A 19689-nucleotide genomic window follows, 5' to 3' on the forward strand; every position below is an offset into this window, starting at 1 on the left:
TACCCCTGACCCACCAGACGACCGCAACTTACCGGACGTCCGGAGCCGCAGGAACCACCGGATGTCTGACCTTACCGGACGACCGGAACCTCTAAACCGAGCTGAAATTAGCGGATTTCCGACCCTACCGGACGTCCGACGACCGGACATCCGTCCACTTCCGGACGACCGCTACTTCCACCACATCATCCGCTACACCACCACCGTCTTCTGCAAACCTTTCCAATATCCCAACCCACACCACCACTTACCCGCTACCTACTCCGACGCTTTTTGTCGCACTTGGTTTTGAGAATTTGAGTTGCGGTACCGTATCCTTTTGTGTTTCGGCTATCTAGGTACGGTTCGACATCGACATCACCGGCGCTCATTTTCGCCACGGACGCGTCATCAACAACGACCACTTCGACTACGACTTGGTACTCGTGCCACCATTTTTACAACATACCAGAAGCAAGACCGGTAACCTCATCTTGGTATTGGACATATCACTCTTGCCATTACATTGATAGCCATCATAGCCTTACTCCTTTGCGTTGCTTACCCATCGAGACTAGCCATTGAGTATTGCCGACAACGAGACTTGTGCACATTAGTGGTCATACTTCCCATAGCATACATACATACATCATTGTTGCCTATATTGGTATCATCTCTTGTGTCACAAAGTTGTCATCGCATACTCACTTGCTATCTTGGTTCGTCAAGCATTGCATGAGAAAAGAGCTCAAACATCAAAGAGCCAACCAAGCTTTTAAGCAAAGAGGAAAGATAAGCAAAGAGCTTTTAAGCAAGAACCATAGAATCAAACAACATTAAGATTGTCATACTTGATCATCTTGGATCATATCATAGCAACACCTTGCATAGAACATATTTGGGATAGAAGTCGTTGCATTTTTGCTAAGTAGGTTGTGCACAAGTTCTTGTATCCGCCTATCGTGCAATTGTGCTAGCGTCTCTCTAGTGTTGTGCAACAAGAGCATTTTTGTGGATTCCACATTTTGGCTCACCCTTGGTTGCACAACCCCACTTATCTTTTTGCGCGTGTGTTTCCATGTACCTTATATGCTTGGTCTACTTGTTACATTGCATCTTGCGAATCTTCTCCAACATTATTGAATCTTGCTTACATTCACATTAAAAATTGTGCCACCATCCTAACCAAGCTCCACCATAAGCTTTTACTTGTGTAGGTGTGAGAAACCGACGGGAATTCGTACCAATTGGGCTATTTCCTTGTCCTACATTGGAGTGATCATCGATTCACTTTCAACTTCGGTCAAGGTACATTTGGTTTTCGTTCTTCTCTTTCTACCACTCACATTTGTCTTGGAATGATGGATAGGCCAAGTACTTCTACCAACCCACTCTTCATGGAGCAAGACGACGACATGAACTCCTTCGTCACCAAGAGTCATCTCTTTGGTGCACAACGTGCTTTGCATCAAGAGCAACAAGCTATGAGTGAACGCATCGACACCCTTGCCACCGACTTGCGACTTTCCGAGCAATGTACAAGGGACAACTTCGACCACAAGCTCGACGATCACAAGCAAGAGAATGACGCAAGGATGGACGAGATTCGTGCTTTGTTGCTCAACCGCTCTTCTTCCACTTCAAGAAGGAGCCGTTAAAGTCGCCACTCCGACTTCACCCTCTCCGGCTCAATTACACCGACATCGAACACTCTTCGTCGAGCCGCGCGCACCGACTGTCAAGAAAACCTTAATCCACTTCGAGACACCAACTCGCAGGAACATCGACGACGTCAAACCAAAGAAGCCTTTGTGCTAGCATGAGAATGACAACAACAATGCCAACATGAAGAGGAAGAACGTGCGCGTCTCCACCAAAATGCACAAGATGCCGAGACACAACATCAAGAACAACAACTCCGTGACGCTCAAGCACTTGAGGCACAACAAGCTCTACGCGATGCGAGTCGAGCCGTTGCCGACCGAGGCCGACAAGCCCGTGAACAAGAGGAAGCACTTCGCGAAGAAATTCAAGAACGACGATTTCAAGCTCGCAGGCATCATCTAGTTCCTCCTCGAGCTCGACAAGCTCCTCCACAAGCTCGCCAAGACCATCAAGTTCATCAAGAGCATGAAGACAATGGGAATCCTCCGCGACAAGAGCAACACGAGGTTGACAACCCTCCGCGTCAAGAACACCATGAGTTGAAAAATCATCTACAACATGGGCGTCATCATCCCCGACCCCAACACAATGAAGAGCAACGCTACGGAAAGCTCAAGTTCACCATGCCCAAGTTCAACGAAAGCAACGATCCTGAAGAATACCTTTCATGGGCATTGAAAGTTGACAAGATCTTCCGTTTGCACAATTATGAAGAAGAGAAGAAGATCGCGATGGCATCCCTTGAGTTCCAGGACTATGTCCTCATTTGGTGGGAACAAATCATAGAGCGCCGCGAGGCAAGAGGTGAACCACCCATCACTACTTGGGCACAAATGAAGGATGTCATGAGAGCACGCTTCGTGCCTACCTACTACAACCACGACCTCTTCAAGAAACTCCAACAACTCAAGCAAGGAACCAAGAGTGTTGAAGAATACTACAAGGAGATGGAGATTGCAATGATAAGAGCCAATGTGACGGAAGATGATGAGCAAACAATGGCACGTTTCTTGAATGGACTCAATCATCCTATAAAGAAGATCGCCGACTTCCAACCATACTCAAATCTCATCGAGCTAGTGCACCAAGCTACCAAAGCGGAACACCAAGTGCAAGATGATTTAAAGTATGCCAAGTTCTCATCTAAGTCCTACGGCTTCTCCAATAACCAAGCTTCAACGACTCCAACACCGACTACAAGACCCTCTACTTCCAACATCGACAAGTCGACTTCCAAGAAAGCTTCGCCAACTACAAGCAATCCTAATACAAGCAACTTCAAGCCGAGAGCTTCATCATCATCAACCCCTACTGATGAGACCATCAAGACGAGTTCCTTCAAGTGTTTCACTTGCGGCGGCCGAGGCCACAAGTCCTATGAGTGCACCAACAAGTGCACCATGATCTTCAACGACGATGGCACTTACGATTCCATGAGAGAAGGAGAAATGGAAGCCCTTGAGCAAGTCGCAATGCACCGCCAAGTGAACAATGAAGAAGAACAAGTCTTTTGTGATGAAGACTCAAGTCCCGCACTTGTTGTCTCCAAAGTCTTGATTCTCCAACATCACCAAGAAGAAGACCAACGATGCACCATATTCCACACCAAGGCCGGCATCAATGAACGATCTATCAAGGTCATCATCGATGGAGTAAGTTGTCATAATCTCGCAAGTGAAGAACTTTGCTCCAAGCTCCAATTGCCCAAGACGAAGCATCCACATCCATACAAAGTTCAATGGCTTAGTGACTCTGGTACCATCCAAGTCGAGCACCGAGTACAAGTCTCCTTCAAAATCGGCGCCTATGAAGACACCTTGGAGTGCGACGTCATCCCAATGACCATTTGTCATCTTCTCCTTGGACGGCCATGGCAATTCGATAGAGGAGTCGTCCACAATGGGCGTACCAACCACTATAGCTTCAAGATGCAAGGAAAGGAGTTTGTGTTACGACCTATGTCTCCAAGCCAAGTGATCGCCGATAAGCAAGCCACCTATCGTGGAGAGAATGGTGAGAGAGTGAGCCACCAAAAAGAGAGTGAGCGCCACAAGCCCAAATTGAGTGCCTCCACGATGAGCGAAAACAAGAACCTAGTTCTATTTGCCACCAAACAAGAGATGAGAGAAGTGTGTGAGAACCCATCTAGTGTCCTACACTACGTCCTCGTGTGCAAGGACAATGCACCACAAACTAACACTTCTCACACTCTTCCTCTAGTGTTGTATTCTCTTTTACAGGAATTTCAAGATGTTTTCCCCGATGAGCTACCTCCGGGACTACCTCCACTACGAGGCATTGAGCACCGCATCGACCTCATCCCCGGAGCACCGCTTCCGAACAAAGCTCCCTACCGCGTCAACCCCGAAGAAACCAAAGAAATTCAAAGGCAAGTAAAGCATCTCATAGACCATGGACATGTGTGTGAAAGTTTGAGCCCTTGTGCCGTACCGGTCATTCTTGTGCCAAAACGTGACGGTAGTTTTCGCATGTGCTCCGATTGTAGACCTATCAATGCTATCACCGTTCGTTATAGGTACACCATTCCACGCCTAGATGATATGCTAGATGAGCTTAGTGGTGCCACTATATTTTCCAAAATTTATCTTAAGAGTGGTTACTATCAAATCCGCATACAAGAGGGTGATGAATGGAAAACTGCATTCAAAACCAAGTTTGGTTTGTATGAGTGGTTAGTCATGCCTATGGGTCCCTCGGAAGCACCGGACACTTTTATGCGCCTTATGCATCATGTCTTTCGCCCTTATATTGGTGAGTTTGTTGTGGTTTACTTTGATGACATTCTTGTGTTTAGCAAATCTATCAAAGAGCATGTCACCCATGTCCGCACCGTTTTGCAAACTCTTCGAAAAGAGCGCCTCTATGATAATATGGAGAAATGCCTTTTTGGTGTTGATAAGCTCGTTTTCTTGGGTTTTGTTGTTTCTTGTAAGGGTGTTCATGTAGATGAGTCCAAGATCAATGCTATTAAGACTTGGCCGCAACCAACCAACTTGCATCAAGTGCGTAGTTTCCTTGGTCTTGCGGGTTTCTATCGTCGCTTTGTGAAGGATTTTAGCACCATTGCTTCGCCTTTGCATGCTTTGAGCAAGAAGAATGCGCCGTTTGTTGGACCATCCCAAGATACTGCATTCAATGAGCTTAAGAATTTGCTTACTCATGCTCCCGTGCTTGCTTTACACAACTTCGACAAGCCTTTTGAGATTCATTTCGATGCTAGCGGTAATGGCATAGGAGGTGTGTTAACGCAAGAGAAGCGCCCCATAGCTTACTTCAGTGAGAAACTTTCCGGAGCGCAACTCAACTATCCCATCTATGACAAAGAGCTATATGCTTTAGTCTGTGTTTTACATGAATGGGAACATTACCTTCATCCCCATGAGTTTATCATTCATACCGATCATGAGACTCTCAAGTATCTTAAGGGTCAAACTAAGTTGAACAAGCGTCATGCTAAATGGAGTGAATTCATTGAGTCTTTTCCCTATGTCATCAAGTACATCCAGGGTAAAGAAAACATCATAGCGGATGCTCTTTCCCGCATATGCATGCTAGTCACACAACTTGAGTTAGATGTCATTGGCTTCGAGCATATCAAAGAATTGTATGCGCATGATGAAACTTTTGCCACTCCTTATGCCAAGTGTTTGTCAAATACGTCGTGGGAACGCTATTACATCAAAGATGGCTATCTTATGAGAGCTAACAAACTTTGCATCCCCAAGTCGTCCCTTTGTTTGTTGCTTTTGCAGGAATCACATGGAGGAGGCTTAATGGGACATTTCAGATGCGACAAGACGTTCGCCACGCTCTCGAAGAGCTACTTTTGGCCAAAGATGTTTTGGGACGTCAATCGCTTCACCAACCGATGTTCGACATGCCGCAAAGCTAAGTCCAAAGCTCAATCTCATGGCCTCTATATGCCTCTACCGATTCCATACCAACCATGGGAAGACATTAGCATGGACTTTGTACTTGGTTTGCCTAGAACTCGCAATGGGAAAGATTCTATATTTGTCGTTGTCGACCGTTTCTCAAAAATGGCACACTTCATTCCTTGTAACAAGATAGACGATGCTTCACATGTGGCTAATCTCTTTTTTAGGGAAATATTGCATCTACATGGTGTGCCAAAGACGATTGTCTCAGACCGCGACGTCAAGTTCTTGAGTTACTTTTGGAAGACCTTATGCGCCAAGCTCGGAATCAAGCTTCTATTCTCCATGGCCTATCATCCACAAACCGACGGCCAAACGGAGGTGACAAACCGCACGCTCTCCACCCTTCTTCGCGTGCTAATCAAGAAGAACATCAAGGAGTGGGAGGAGTGCTTACCCATCGCCGAGTACGCCTACAACCGCGCAAGACATTCGACTACCGGCAAATCCCCCTTCGAGGTAGTCTACGGTTTCAACCCGTTGTCACCACTGGACATCCTACCTCTACCACTCCACGAGCGCACAAACATGGACGCGAGTGACCGAGCCAACCACATCAAGAAGATGCATGAAGATACAAGGCACACCATTGAGCTCCAAGTACAACGACTCGCGACCAAGCTCAACGTCAACAAGAATCACATGATATTCAACATTGGAGATCTTGTGTGGCTACACCTTCGCAAGGACCGTTTCCCCAACGAACACAAGTCCGAGCTACTACTACGAGCCGATGGACCATTCAAGGTGCTTGCCCGCTACAACAACAACAACGCATACAAGATCGACATCCCACGTGACAAGTACTCCGTGAGCGACATCTTCAACATCAAAGATCTCTCCCCGTACCATGGTGATGAGGATTTCGATCCGAGGTCGGATCTTCCCCAAGGGAGAGGAGATGATGCAGAGCATCCCAAGGTCATCCCGATGGACCTACCATCGTCTCATCAAGTGCCTAGTGGACCCATGACTCGATCACGTGCAAGAGCTCTTGAAACCGAGGTGACATCTCTCCTCTCACAATTACACTTCGATGCACATGAAGCATGGCTACTACCTCATATGGATACTTTGTGCATACTCAGGTACAATGGAGAAGCTAAGGAGCAAGGACAAGAAGAAGAGGAAGATGGATGAGAAGACGGAGAAGAAGGAGGGCTGAAGGAAAAGTCCCAGCCATCGGACGACCGGCCGGGACCCGACGTCCGGCGCCTGAAGCATCAGCCGAGCCCCAGCTAGCGGACATCCGGTCCAAACCGGATGACCGGTGCCCCTGCACCCGAAGAAAACGAGCGGACGTCCGGTCCGGACCGGATGACCGGCGCACCTGCATCCGAACCAACATCAGCGGAAACCCGACGTTTCCGGACGTCCGGCACCCCCATCACAGAGCCGAACCAGCGGACGTCCGGAGGACACCGGACGACCGGCCGCTCCTGAGACACCGGACAACCGGCCACCAGCGGACGTCCGGTACCTGGCTGCGTCCAGATTCGGGCCCGAGGCCCATGTACCCCTACTTTCGCACCCATTTGCACTTAGACTATAAATAGACCTCTCCCACCTCCTTTCTAGGGTTAGCAAATGTTTAGCTCATATTTGTGAGAGAGCTTTGCTCATCCACTTGGTTACCTTCTCCTCGGAGATTCGAGCCTCCACCGGAGAAGATCCCCCAAGCGGATTCAAGCCCCCTTTACAGGAAGATCCCCTTGTGGATTCAAGACCTCCTCATGGAGAAGAACCGGTTACCGTGTATCGTCCTTAGTTGTCCGTGTGTTCGTGTATCTCTACCTATGTACTCGAGGATATAGCCCACGTGTGACTTATTCGTGTCGGTTTAGTGATTTCCTCTTGTGTCCCTTGTTGTGTTTTCTCCCCGTTCTTCCTCGTGTTCTTCATGATTTTCCCGGGGATCCGCTCCTTTCGTGAAAGATCGGGCGATTAGGGTCTCTACGCTACATCAAATATCCTTCGTTGATTGTGAATGCTTGTGATGGGCTAAGTTGGGACACCCCTGCAGGGTTTAAACTTTCGAGAGTCATGCCCGTGGTTATGTGGCAGATGGGAATTTGTTAATATCCGGTTGTAGAGAACTTGACACTTGACTTAATTAAAATGAATCAACCGCATGTGTAGCTGTTATGATCTCTTTTTGGCGGAGTCCGGAAAGTGAACACGGTTTGAGTTATGTTTGAACGTAAGTAGTTTCAGGATCACATCTTGATCACTTCTAGCTTCACAACCGTTGCGTAGGTTCTCATCTTACTCTTATTTGTGTGTGTTATCCACCATATTTGCTTAGCGCTTGCTGCAACTCCACCTCATTACCTTGTCCTACGCATAAGCTCAAATAGTCTTGATCTCGCGGGTTTTGAGATTGTCGAGTCCTCATGACTCATAGATACTATCAAAACAGTTGCAGGTGCTGATGATACCAGTGCAGGTGATGCTACCAAACTCAAGTGGGAGTTCGACGAGGACCTTGATCGTTACTATGTTTCGTTTCCTGATGATCGGTAGTGGAGCCCAGTTGGGATGATCGGGGATCTAGCATTTGGGGTTATCTTCTTTTCTTGTGGATTTGACCGTAGTCGGTCTAAGTGTGTATTTTGGATGATGTATGGATTATTTAAGTATTGTGTGAAGTGGCGATTGTAAGTCAACTCTATTTATCCCTTTCTTGTTCATTACATGGGATTGTGTGAAGATGACCCTTCTTGCGACAAAACCACGATGCGGTTATGCCTCTAAGTCATGCCTCGACACGTGGGAGATATAGCGGCATCGTGGGCGTTACATTCCATGACGGAAAAAACCGTGGTAGAAGCGAGGGCGAGGAAATCATGGGGGAGTTCTCGGTTACGGTGGATGATCAGGGGCCGAGCGATGCGTGTTTCTCTCGTACACGTACGTGCATGGGTGCGAGGCGTTGGGCTCTATCTGAACCCGAGCGAGGCATTTGCCTACTGAACTCGAGCGATTGCACTGTAGGCTACACGTTACTGAACCCGAGCTATTGCACTGCAGGCTACGTGATACGTCTCCAGCGTATCTATAATTTTTGATTGCTCCATGCTATTATATTATCTATTTTGTATGTTAATGGGCTTTATTTTACACTTCTATCATTTTTGGGACTAACCTACTAACCGGAGGCCCAACCTAAATTGTTGTTTTTTTTCCTATTTTAGGGTTTTGAAGAAAAGGAATATCAAACGGAGTCCAAACGGAATGAAACCTTCGGGAACGTGGTTTTCTCAATAAACGTGATCCAGGAGACTTGGAGTGGGCGTCAAGAAACAACCGCGGAAGTCACGAGGCAGGGGGCGCGCCTACCCCCCTGGGCGTGCCCTCCACCCTTGTGGGCCCCTCGTTGCTCCCACGACGTACTTCTTCCTCCTATATATATCCACGTACCCCCCAAACAGCCAAGAGTACCATGAAAACCTAATTCCACCGCCGCAACCTTCTGTACCCAAGAGATCCCATCTTGGGGCCTTTTTCGGAGCTCCGCCGGAGGGGGCATTGATCACAGAGGGCCTCTACATCAACTCCATGGCCTCTCCGGTGATGTGTGAGTAGTTTATTTCAGACCTACGGGTCCATAGTTATTAGCTAGATGGCTTCTTCTCTCTCTTTGGATCTCAATACAAAGTTCTCCTCGATCTTCTTGGAGATCTATTCGATGTAATCTTCTTTTGCGGTGTGTTTTTCAAGATCCGATGAATTGTGGGTTTATGATCCAGTTTATCTATGAACAATATTTGATTCTCCTCTGAATTCTTTTATGTATGATTGGTTTATCTTTGCAAGTCTCTTTGAATTATCAGTTTGGTTTGGCCTACTAGATTGATCTTTCCTGCAATGGGAGAAGTGCTTAGCTTTGGGTTCAATCTTGCGGTGTCCTTTCCCAGTGACAGCAGGGGCAGCAAGGCACGTATTGTATTGTTGCCATCGAGGATAAAAAGATGGGGTTTATATCATATTGCATGAATTTATCCCTCTACATCAGGTCATCTTACTTAAAGCATTATTACTCTATTCTTATGAACTTAATACTCTAGATGCATGCTGGATAGCGGTCGATGTGTGGAGTAATAGTAGTAGATGCAGAATCGTTTCTGTCTACTTGTCGCGGACGTGATGCCTATATACATGATCATACCTAGATATTCTCATAACTATGCTCAATTCTATCAATTGCTCGACAGTAATTCGTTTACCCATCGTAATACTTATGCTCTTGAGAGAAGCCACTAGTGAAACCTATGGCCCCCGGGTCTATCTTCCAACATATTGATCTTCCAACACTTAGTTATTTCTTTTGCCGTTTATTTCACTTTGCATCTTTATCATAAAAATACCAAAAATATTATCTTACCATATCTATCAGATCTCACTCTCGTAAGTGACTGTGAAGGGATTGACAACCCCTTTATCGTGTTGGTTGCGAGGTTCTTATTTGTTTGTGTAGGTGCATGGGAGTCGAGCATGATCTCCTACTGGATTGATACCTTGGTTCTCAAAAACTGACGGAAATACTTACGCTACTTTGCTGCATCACCCTTTCCTCTTCAAGGGAAAACCAACGCAGTGCTCAAGAGGGAGCAAGAAGGATTACTGGCGCTGTTGCCGGGGAGATTCGCGCCAAGTCGAGTCAAGATTCGACTCCTGACAATGAGCCATTCCTGGCACCGTTGCCAGATTCTACACACAAGTCAAGACATACCAAGTGCCCATCACAAACTCTTATCCCTCGCATTACATTATTTGCCATTTGCCTCTCGTTTTCCTCTCCCCCACTTCACCCTAGCCGTTTTATTCGCCCTCTCTTTTTCCGTTCCCCTTCTCTTTTTATATTTGCCTTTTTGCCTGTTTCTTTGTTTGCTCGTGTGTTGGACTGCTTGCTTGTCACGATGCCTCAAGATAATACTAAATTGTGTGACTTTACCAATACCAACAACAATGATTTTCTTAGCACTCCGGTTGCTCCTCTTACCGATGCTGAATCTTATGAAATTAATGCTGCTTTGTTGAATCTTGTCATGAAAGATCAATTCACCGGCCTTCCTAGTGAAGATGCCGCTACCCATCGAAATAGATTTGTTGATTTGTGTGATATGCAAAAGAAGAAAGATGTGGACAATGATATTGTTAAATTGAAGCTATTTCCCCTTTTCCTTAGAGATCATTCTAAAGCTTGGTTTTCGTCTTTGCATAAAAATAGTATTGATTCATGGAATAAGTGAAAAGATGCTTTTATCTCTCCTCCCGCTAAAATCATCTCTCTTAGAAACGACATTATGAATTTTAAGCAACTTGATCATGAACATGTTGCACAATCTTGGGATAGGATGAAATTAATGATACGTAATTGCCCGACACATGGTTTGAATCTTTGGATGATTATACAAAATTTTATGCCGGATTGAATTTTGCTTCTAGAAATCTTTTAGATTCGGCCGCCGGAGGCACTTTTATGGAAATCACTTTAGGAGAAGCTACTGAACTCCTAGATAATATTATGGTTAATTATTCTCAATGGCACACAGAAAGATCTACTAATAAAAAAAGTGAATGCGATAGAAGAAATTAATGTTTTGAGTGGAAAGATGGATGAACTTATGAAATTGTTTGCTAATAAGAGTGCTCCTACTGATCCTAATGATATGCCTTTGTCTACTTTGATTGAGAATAATAATGAATCTATGGATGTGAATATTGTTGGTAGGAACAATTTTGGTAATAACGCGTATAGAGGTAATTTTAATTCTAGGCCGTTTCCTACTAATTCCTCTAATAATTATGGTAATTACTACAACAATTCTTATGGAAATTATAATAAGATGCCCTCTGGTTTTGAATCTAATGTTAAAGAATTTATTACTTTGCAAAAGAGTTTCAATGCTTTGATTGAAGAAAAATTGCTTAAGATTGATGAGTTGGCTAGGAACGTTGATAGAATTTCTCTTGATGTTGATTCTTTGAAACTTAGATCTATTCCACCTAAGCATGATATCAATGAGTCTCTCAAAGCCATGAGAATTTCCATTGATGAGTGCAAAGAAAGAACTGCTAGGATGCGTGCTAAGAAAGATTGCTTTGTGAAGGAGTGTTCTTCTAGTTTTCATGATAATAATGATGAAGATCTAAAAGTTATTAATGTGTCCCCTATTAAATATTTGTTTTGCAATATGAATCTTGATAATGATGGGACTGAAGATGAGCCACCTTTACCTAGAAGGCATTCCAAAAATTCGGAGTTTTTAGATCTTGATGCAAAAATTGTTAAAAGTGGGATTTAAGAGGTTAAAACTTTAAATAGCAATGAACCCACTATTTTGGATTTCAAGGAATTTAATTATGATAATTGCTCTTTGATAGATTGTATTTCCTTGTTGCAATCCATGCTAAATTCTCCTCATGCTTATAGTCAAAATAAAGCTTTCACTAAACATATTATTGATGCTTTGATGCAATCTTATGAAGAAAAACTTGAGTTGGAAGTTTCTATCCCTAGAAAACTTTATGATGAGTGGTAACCTACAATAAAAAAATAAAATTAAAGATCATGAGTGTTATGCTTTGTGTGATTTGGGTGCTAGTGTTTCCACGATTCCAAAAACTTTGTGTGATTTGCTAGGTTTCCGTGATTTTGATGATTGTTCTTTAAACTTGCTCCTTGCGGATTCCACTATTAAGAAACCTATGGGAAGAATTAATGATGTTCTTATTGTTGCAAATAGGAACTATGTGCCCGTAGATTTCATTGTTCTTGACATAGATTGCAATCCTACATGTCCTATTATTCTTGGTAGACCTTTCCTTAGAACAATTGGTGCAATTATTGATAGGAAGGAAGGGAATATTAAATTACAATTTCCATTAAATAAAGGCATGGAACACTTTCCTAGAAAGAAAATTAAATTACTATATGAATCTATTATGAGAGCCACTTATGGATTGCCTACCAAAGATGGCAATACCTAGATCTATCTTCGCTTTTATGCCTAGCTAGGGGCGTTAAACGATAGCGCTTGTTGGGAGGCAACCCAATTTTATTTTTATTTATTGATTTTTTTCTCCTGTTTAGTAATAAATAATTTATCTAGACTCTGTTTTGGTTGTGTTTTTTGTGTTTAATTAGTGTTTGTGCCAAGTAGAACCGTTGGGAAGACTTGGGAAAAGTCTTTTTGATCTTGCAGTAAAAAACAGAAACTTTAGCGCTCACGAGAATTGCTGCCATTTTCATTTGGAAAGTGATATTTAGTTAATTCTTTTTGCAGATTATTAATAGATAAATTCCTCACGTCCAGCAATTTATTTAAGAATTTATTTGAGAAGTTGTGTTAGCTACAGATTACTACAGACTGTTCTGTTTTTGACAGATTCCATTTTTTGGGTGTTGTTTGCTTATTTTGATGAATCTATGGCTGGTAAAAGAGTTTATAAACCATAGAGAAGTTGGAATACAGTATGTTTAACACCAATATAAATAAATAATGAGTTCATTACAGTACCTTGAAGTGGTGTTTTGTTTTCTTTCGCTAACGGAGCTCACGAGATTTTCTATTTTGAGTTTTGTGTTGTGAAGTTTTCAAGTTTTGGGTAAATATTTGATGGATTATGTAACAAGGAGTGGCAATAGCCTAAGCTTGGGGATGCCCATGGCACCCCAAGGTAAAAATCAAGGACACCAAAAATCCTAAGCTTGGGGATGCCCCGGAAGGCATCCCCTCTTTCGTCTTCGTCTATCGGTAACTTTACTTGGAGCTATATTTTTATTCACCACATGATATGTGTTTTGCTTGGAGCGTCTTGTATGATTTGAGTCTTTGCTTTTTAGTTTACCATAATCATCCTTGCTGTACACACCTTTTTATAGAGACTCACATGATTTGAAATTTATTAGAATACTCTATGTGCTTCACTTATATCTTTTGAGCTATATAGTTTTTGCTCTAGTGCTTCACTTATATCTTTTAGAGCACGGCGGTGGTTTTATTTTATAGAAATAATTGATCTCTCATGCTTCACTTATATTATTTCAAGAGTCCTTTAGAACAACATGGATATTTGCTTTAATATAAAAACTTTCATAGAAGTGCACTGAATACTACGAGAAGTTTGATACCTGATAATTGTTTTTAGATATGGAGATGGTGATATTAGTCATGCTAGTTGAGTAGTTGTGAATTTGAGAAATACTTGTGTTGAAGTTTGTGATTCCCGTAGCATGCATGTATGGTGAACCGTTATGTGATGAAGTCGGAGCATGATTTATTTATTGATTGTCTTCCTTATGAGTGGCGGTCCGGGACGAGCGATGGTCTTTTCCTACCAATCTACCCCCCTAGGAGCATGCGCGTGATACTTTGTTTCGATAACTAATAGATTTTTGCAATAAGTATGTGAGTTCTTTATGACTAATGTTGAGTCCATGGATTATATGCACTCTCACCCTTCCACCATTGCTAGCCTCTCTAGTATCGCGCAACTTTCGCCGGTACCTTAAACCCACCATATACCTCCCTCAAAACAACCACCATACCTACCAATTATGGCATTTCCATAGCCATTCCGAGATATATTGCCATGCAACTTTCCACCGTTCCATTATTATGACACGCTTCATCATTGTCATATTGCTTTCATGATCATGTAGTTGACATCGTATTTGTGGCAAAGCCACCGTTCATAATTCTTCATACATGTCACTCATGCATCACTACACATCCCGATACACTGCCAGAGGCATTCACATAGACTCATATTTTGTTCTAAGTATTGAGTTGTAATTCTTGAGTTGTAAGAAATTAAAGTGTTATGATCATCATTATTAGAGCATTGTCCCAAGTGAGGAAAGGACGATTGAGACTATGATTCCCCCACAAGTCGGGATGAGACTCCGGACGAAAAATAAAAAAAGAGAAAAAAAGAGGCCAAAAAAGGCCCAAATAAAAAAATGAGAGAAAAAGAGACAAGGGACAATGTTACTATCCTTTTTCCACACTTGTGCTTCAAAGTAGCACCATGATTGTAACACCCCGGATATGACTTTCCCAATATGTATTCCAACTCTTGCCGTTTCTGGCCTTAAGTTATTTTATTTTCTCGGGTTTGGGTTTTTGTCTCCGTGTGTTGTTATCATTGTCATGCATATCATATCATGTCATCATGTGCATTGCATTTGCATACGTGTTCATCTCTTGCATCCGAGCATTTTCCCCGTTGTCCGTTTTGCATTCCGACACTCCGTTCTCCTCCGGTGGTCATTTCTACCTTTCTTTCGTGTGTGGGTATTAAACATTTCCGGATTAGACCGAGACTTGCCAAGCGGCCTTGGTTTACTACCGGTAGACCGCCTGTCAAGTTTCGTATCATTTGGACTTCGTTTGATACTCCAACAGTTAACTGAGGGACCGTAAAGGCCTCGTGTGTGTTGCAGCCCGACACCCTTCCAATTTGGCCCAAAACCCACCAAAACCCTCTCCATCATCTAGAGCGTTCGATCACGATTGCGTGGCTGAAAACCGCACCTCATTTAGACTCTCCTAGCTCCTCCTATGCCTATAAATAGAACCCCCTCCTCAAATCCCGGGTCTCTTCTCCCCCTAACCCTAGAAATCCTCCTCGCGACGCGCCGGACATGTCCGCCCGCGTCGGACGCCTCTCCACCGCCGCCCGCAGCCACTCGTAGGCTGCCACGTGTCGCTCCGCCGGCGCCTCCCACCGCGGCCCGCCGAAGCCCGCGAGGGTCCCTCCTCGGCCCGAGCCGAGCGCCGCCTGCGCCGGCTTCCCTTTCCCCGAGCCGGCGCCCGCCCTCGCCGGATTTGCCTCGCACCACCGCGTCCGCCATCACCGGCCGCCGCGCCTCCTCACGTCGGCAATCGCCGCCGCCATCTCCGGCTCACCGTGCGTCGCCCCGTGGGCCCTCCCTGACGCTGTCTCCGGCCACCACCGCGAGCCCCTCGCCGGCCCCGGCGACCCCGGCGAGCTCCTCCTCCAAGCTCCGGTGGCGACGACTCCGGCAAGCCCCGTCTCCTCCGGGGACCTTCTTCTTCCACGACGAACCTTGGGATCCGCGCTGGCTGGATCTGGATCTAGATCTCGGTTGACCTAATCTCGCCCGAAACCCTAACTTTTTACGTTTTTCATCATGCTATATTTCCGCATCCGTAGCTCTGTTTTGGGCATATAGCATATCAAAATGTTCGTCTTAGAGAGTACATCATTTCATCTCATTGCATCATTTTCATTTGAGTTCATCTTGATGCCCGAAATGCTGTTAGAAGAGTGCTACTTGAGATATTTGTCAGATCTGCTGCTCCATTTAGATATTTGTCATTTTTGCCATGATTATTGTGTGCATGATATGCCCATGAGCTCTACATATGTTTTGTTAAGGGTTTTGCCATCTTTCCAGAGGTGCAACCCATGTATTTTTGTGATGTGTGTGGTGACTAGCACAAGCTTGCAAAGTGAGGCACTTGGTAATGCTGATTTCAGGGACTTAGCATTTCCACCAAGTCCTTGAGCTGTTTATCTCATATGGCCATATGCTCATGTTGTTTCCTAGTGATCCGTGCCTCTTTTGAGGATTATCAGTAAGGAAGTTTTGTTAATCTTGTAGTGCTCTATCCATCCATGTCTTTTTTTGCAATTATGGAGCATCCTAGCTTGAGTCAATCGAGCTCTACTTTTGTCATTTCGTGAATCTGGGCAGATTGTCTACTTGTTAGCGATTTTGCCGGTGATGTTGTAGTTGATCCGTGCATGCTACGCTATTGTTCTTGCCATGTCTAGCTTGCATTTTGTGTATTCTTGATGGGTGTATGCTTAGCTTGTCATGACTTGCTCTGTAGTGAGTGCATCGAGCTCGTAAACATGCCTACTTGATACCTGTTTCAGCATGCTCCAGTTTTCACTAAGTCTGTGATCTGATTATGTTTTTGCCATGTTCACATGCTTGCAATTGTATTTTCTGATCCCTTTTGGCTCAAGGACACTAAGGGACTTTTGTTAAGCTCTTTGAGTAGCTCCATGTCATGCTTTACTTTGCCATGTTCAGGTCCTGTAGAATGTAGTTTTGTTGCTCCGAAGAGTGCTATCTGATCTGAAATTCCAGGCAAGTGTTAATTTCACTAAGTCTGAGATCTGTTTACCATATGCATTTTTGACATGCTTGTTTGAACCTGTTAATGGATGAATTGGCCGTAGCTCAGTGCTAGACTTTTGTTAAGCATGTTGAATGCATCCCTGCCATATATTTTGTTGTCATGTTTGGGTGCCGTAGCATGTTCATCCTGGTGCATTTAGATGACTACTTGCTGTAAATCGCAGAACGTGGTCATATTTGAATCTCTTGCCATTTCCAAACCGTAACTCCAATTCCGGCGTTCTTTATATCGTTTTCAAGCGATTTCATCTCGTCTTTCCAGTGGCGCACTTGGATTTCTAATTTGAGGCCAGGTTCATGCATCCCTTGTCAAATCTTACATATGCATCCCGCATCGCATCCCGCATAGCATACCATCTTTGCATCATATTGTTTGAGCTTTGCACGTGGTTGATTGTGTTCCGTTTGCTTGTTTGTCTTGTTTGGGTAGAGCCGAGGAGACGAGTTCGCTAACGAGGAGCCCGTTGAGTTTGCTTTCGAGGATCCAGTCAACTCTGACAACTTTGCAGGCAAGATGATCATACCCTCGAAATCACTACTATCTTTGCTTTGCTAGATGCTTGCTCTTTTGCTATGCCATGCTATGATGCCTACCACTTGCTTTCAAGCCTCCCAAATTGCCATGTCAGCCTCTAACCCACCATGTCCTAGCAAACCGTTGATAGGCTATGTTACCGCTTTGCTCAGCCCCTCTTATAGCGTTGCTAGTTGCAGGTGAAGATTGGAGTCCGTTCCTTGTTGGAACATTTATTTAGTTGTTGGGATATCATTATATTGCCATGTTATCTTAATGCATCTATATACTTGGTAAAGGGTGGAAGGCTCGGCCTCTCGCCTAGTGTTTTGTTCCACTCTTGCCGCCCTAGTTTCCGTCATATCGGTGTTATGTTCCCGGATTTTGCGTTCCTTACGCAGTTGGGTTATAATGGGAACCCCTTGATAGTTCGCCTTGATTAAAGCTTTTCCAGTAATGCCCAACCTTGGTTTTACCATTTGCCACCTAGCCTCTTTTTCCCTTGGGTTTCCGGAGCCCGAGGGTCATCTTATTTAACCCCCCCCCCCCCCGGGGCCAGTGCTCCTCTGAGTGTTGGTCCGACCGAGTAGACTGCGGGGCCACCTCGAGGCAACTTGAGGGTTGGTTTTACTCGTAGGATGTCTCATCTGAGTGTGCCCTGAGAACGAGATATGTGCAGCTCCTATCGGGATTTGTTGGCACATTCGGGCGGTGTTGCTGGACTTGTTTTAACCTGTCGAAGTGTCTTGAAGAACCGAGATACCGAGTCTGATCGGAACGTCTCGGGAGGAGGTCTATTCCTTCGTTGACCGTGAGAGCTTGTCATGGGCTAAGTTGGGACTCCCCTGCAGGGATTTGAACTTTCGAAAGCCGTGCCCGCGGTTATGGGCAGATGGGAATTTGTTAATGTCCGGTTGTAGATAACTTGAACCTTAACTTAATTAAAATGAATCAACAGTGTGAGTTACCGTGATGGCCTCTTCTCGGTAGAGTCCGGGAAGTGGACACGGTGTTGGAGTAATGTTTGCGCAAGTTGCTCTCTAGTTTTTCGATCGCGCTTTGCCTCCTCTTCCCACTCTCTTTTGCGAACAGGATAGCCACCATATATGCTAGTCGCTTTCTGCAGCTCCACATATTTACCTTGCCTTACCTATAAGCTTAAATAGTCTTGATCGCGAGGGTGCGAGATTGGTGAGTCCCTGTGGCTCACAGATTACTATTAAACCAGATGCAGGGCCTGATGATTCCGCTCCAGGTGACGCGCTTGAGCTCAAGTGGGAGTTCGACGAGGACTCTCAACGATACTATGTTTCCTTTCCTGATGATCAGTAGTGGTGCCCAGTTGGGGGTGATCGGGACCGTGTCGCATGTTGGGTTATCTTTTATTTTGGCGCCGTAGTCGGGACATGAGTGTTTGGATGATGTAATGTTAATTATGTACCTTGATTGACGTGGCGAGTGTAAGCCAACTATGTTATCTCCCCTTTTATTATCTATATTACATGGGATGTTGTGAAGATTGCCTAACTTGCGACATATGCCTTCAATACGATTATGCCTCTAAGTCGTGCCTCGACACGTGGGAGATATAGTCGCATCGAGGGTGTTACAAGTTGGTAATCAGAGCCTTCCCCGACCTTAGGAGCCCCATTGCTTGATCGTTATTAGCAGCCGAGTTGTGTCTAGAAAAATGTTTTGAGTCATTTAGGAATTATATATCAGAGTTTAGGAATTCTTTTTACTTCCCAGTCTCCTCATCGCTCTGGTAAGGCATCCTGACGTAGAGTTTTGACTCTTCTCTTCTCAAATTTCACAAAAAAAAATTTAGGATCACGCAGGTATCTTGGAATCGTTCCGATGGTTTTATGATGAGAACATTGTCTTGGTGCCTCCTGTCAGGGGTTTTGTGGAAGTGTCCCGGGGAGTTGAGCTCTGAGGTGTTGTCGTCATAATTTTATCGTTGCAGTTCTGGAATACCTGAGTTTAGTACGCCGACATCGAAAATCTCTTTTATGCAGTTCGTTGGTGAGATAACCTCGACGCCACCCAGTACTGGGGCGGGAGTGCGGGAGTATCGCCATAACTTGTATAATGGATGCTTTTCGAAGGTTGAGGTAGATGGTTTCCGAAGTTTTTTCTCGGTTATGTGTTGAAGGATGGATACAGTTGGATGTAGGATTTGCTAGATTTGGGTGAGATATTATGCTTCCCATGTATCCCCAACACCTGATTGCATAACCGGAAAGGTTCGGGAGTTTCATAGGTGGGAATTCTCGTAGCTCTAGCTCTTCTTCCACGGATATTTGGTTTGAGATTGGGATTTCTTACCGAGTATTCGTTCTTGATCCGTACCTTGTTGATTTATTTCTCTACCTAAATTCTACGTGGCT

Source organism: Triticum urartu, chromosome 5A (assembly GCF_056163025.1).
Source record: "Triticum urartu cultivar PI428250 chromosome 5A, HENAU_Tu73, whole genome shotgun sequence".
Taxonomy (NCBI): Eukaryota; Viridiplantae; Streptophyta; class Magnoliopsida; order Poales; family Poaceae; genus Triticum; species Triticum urartu.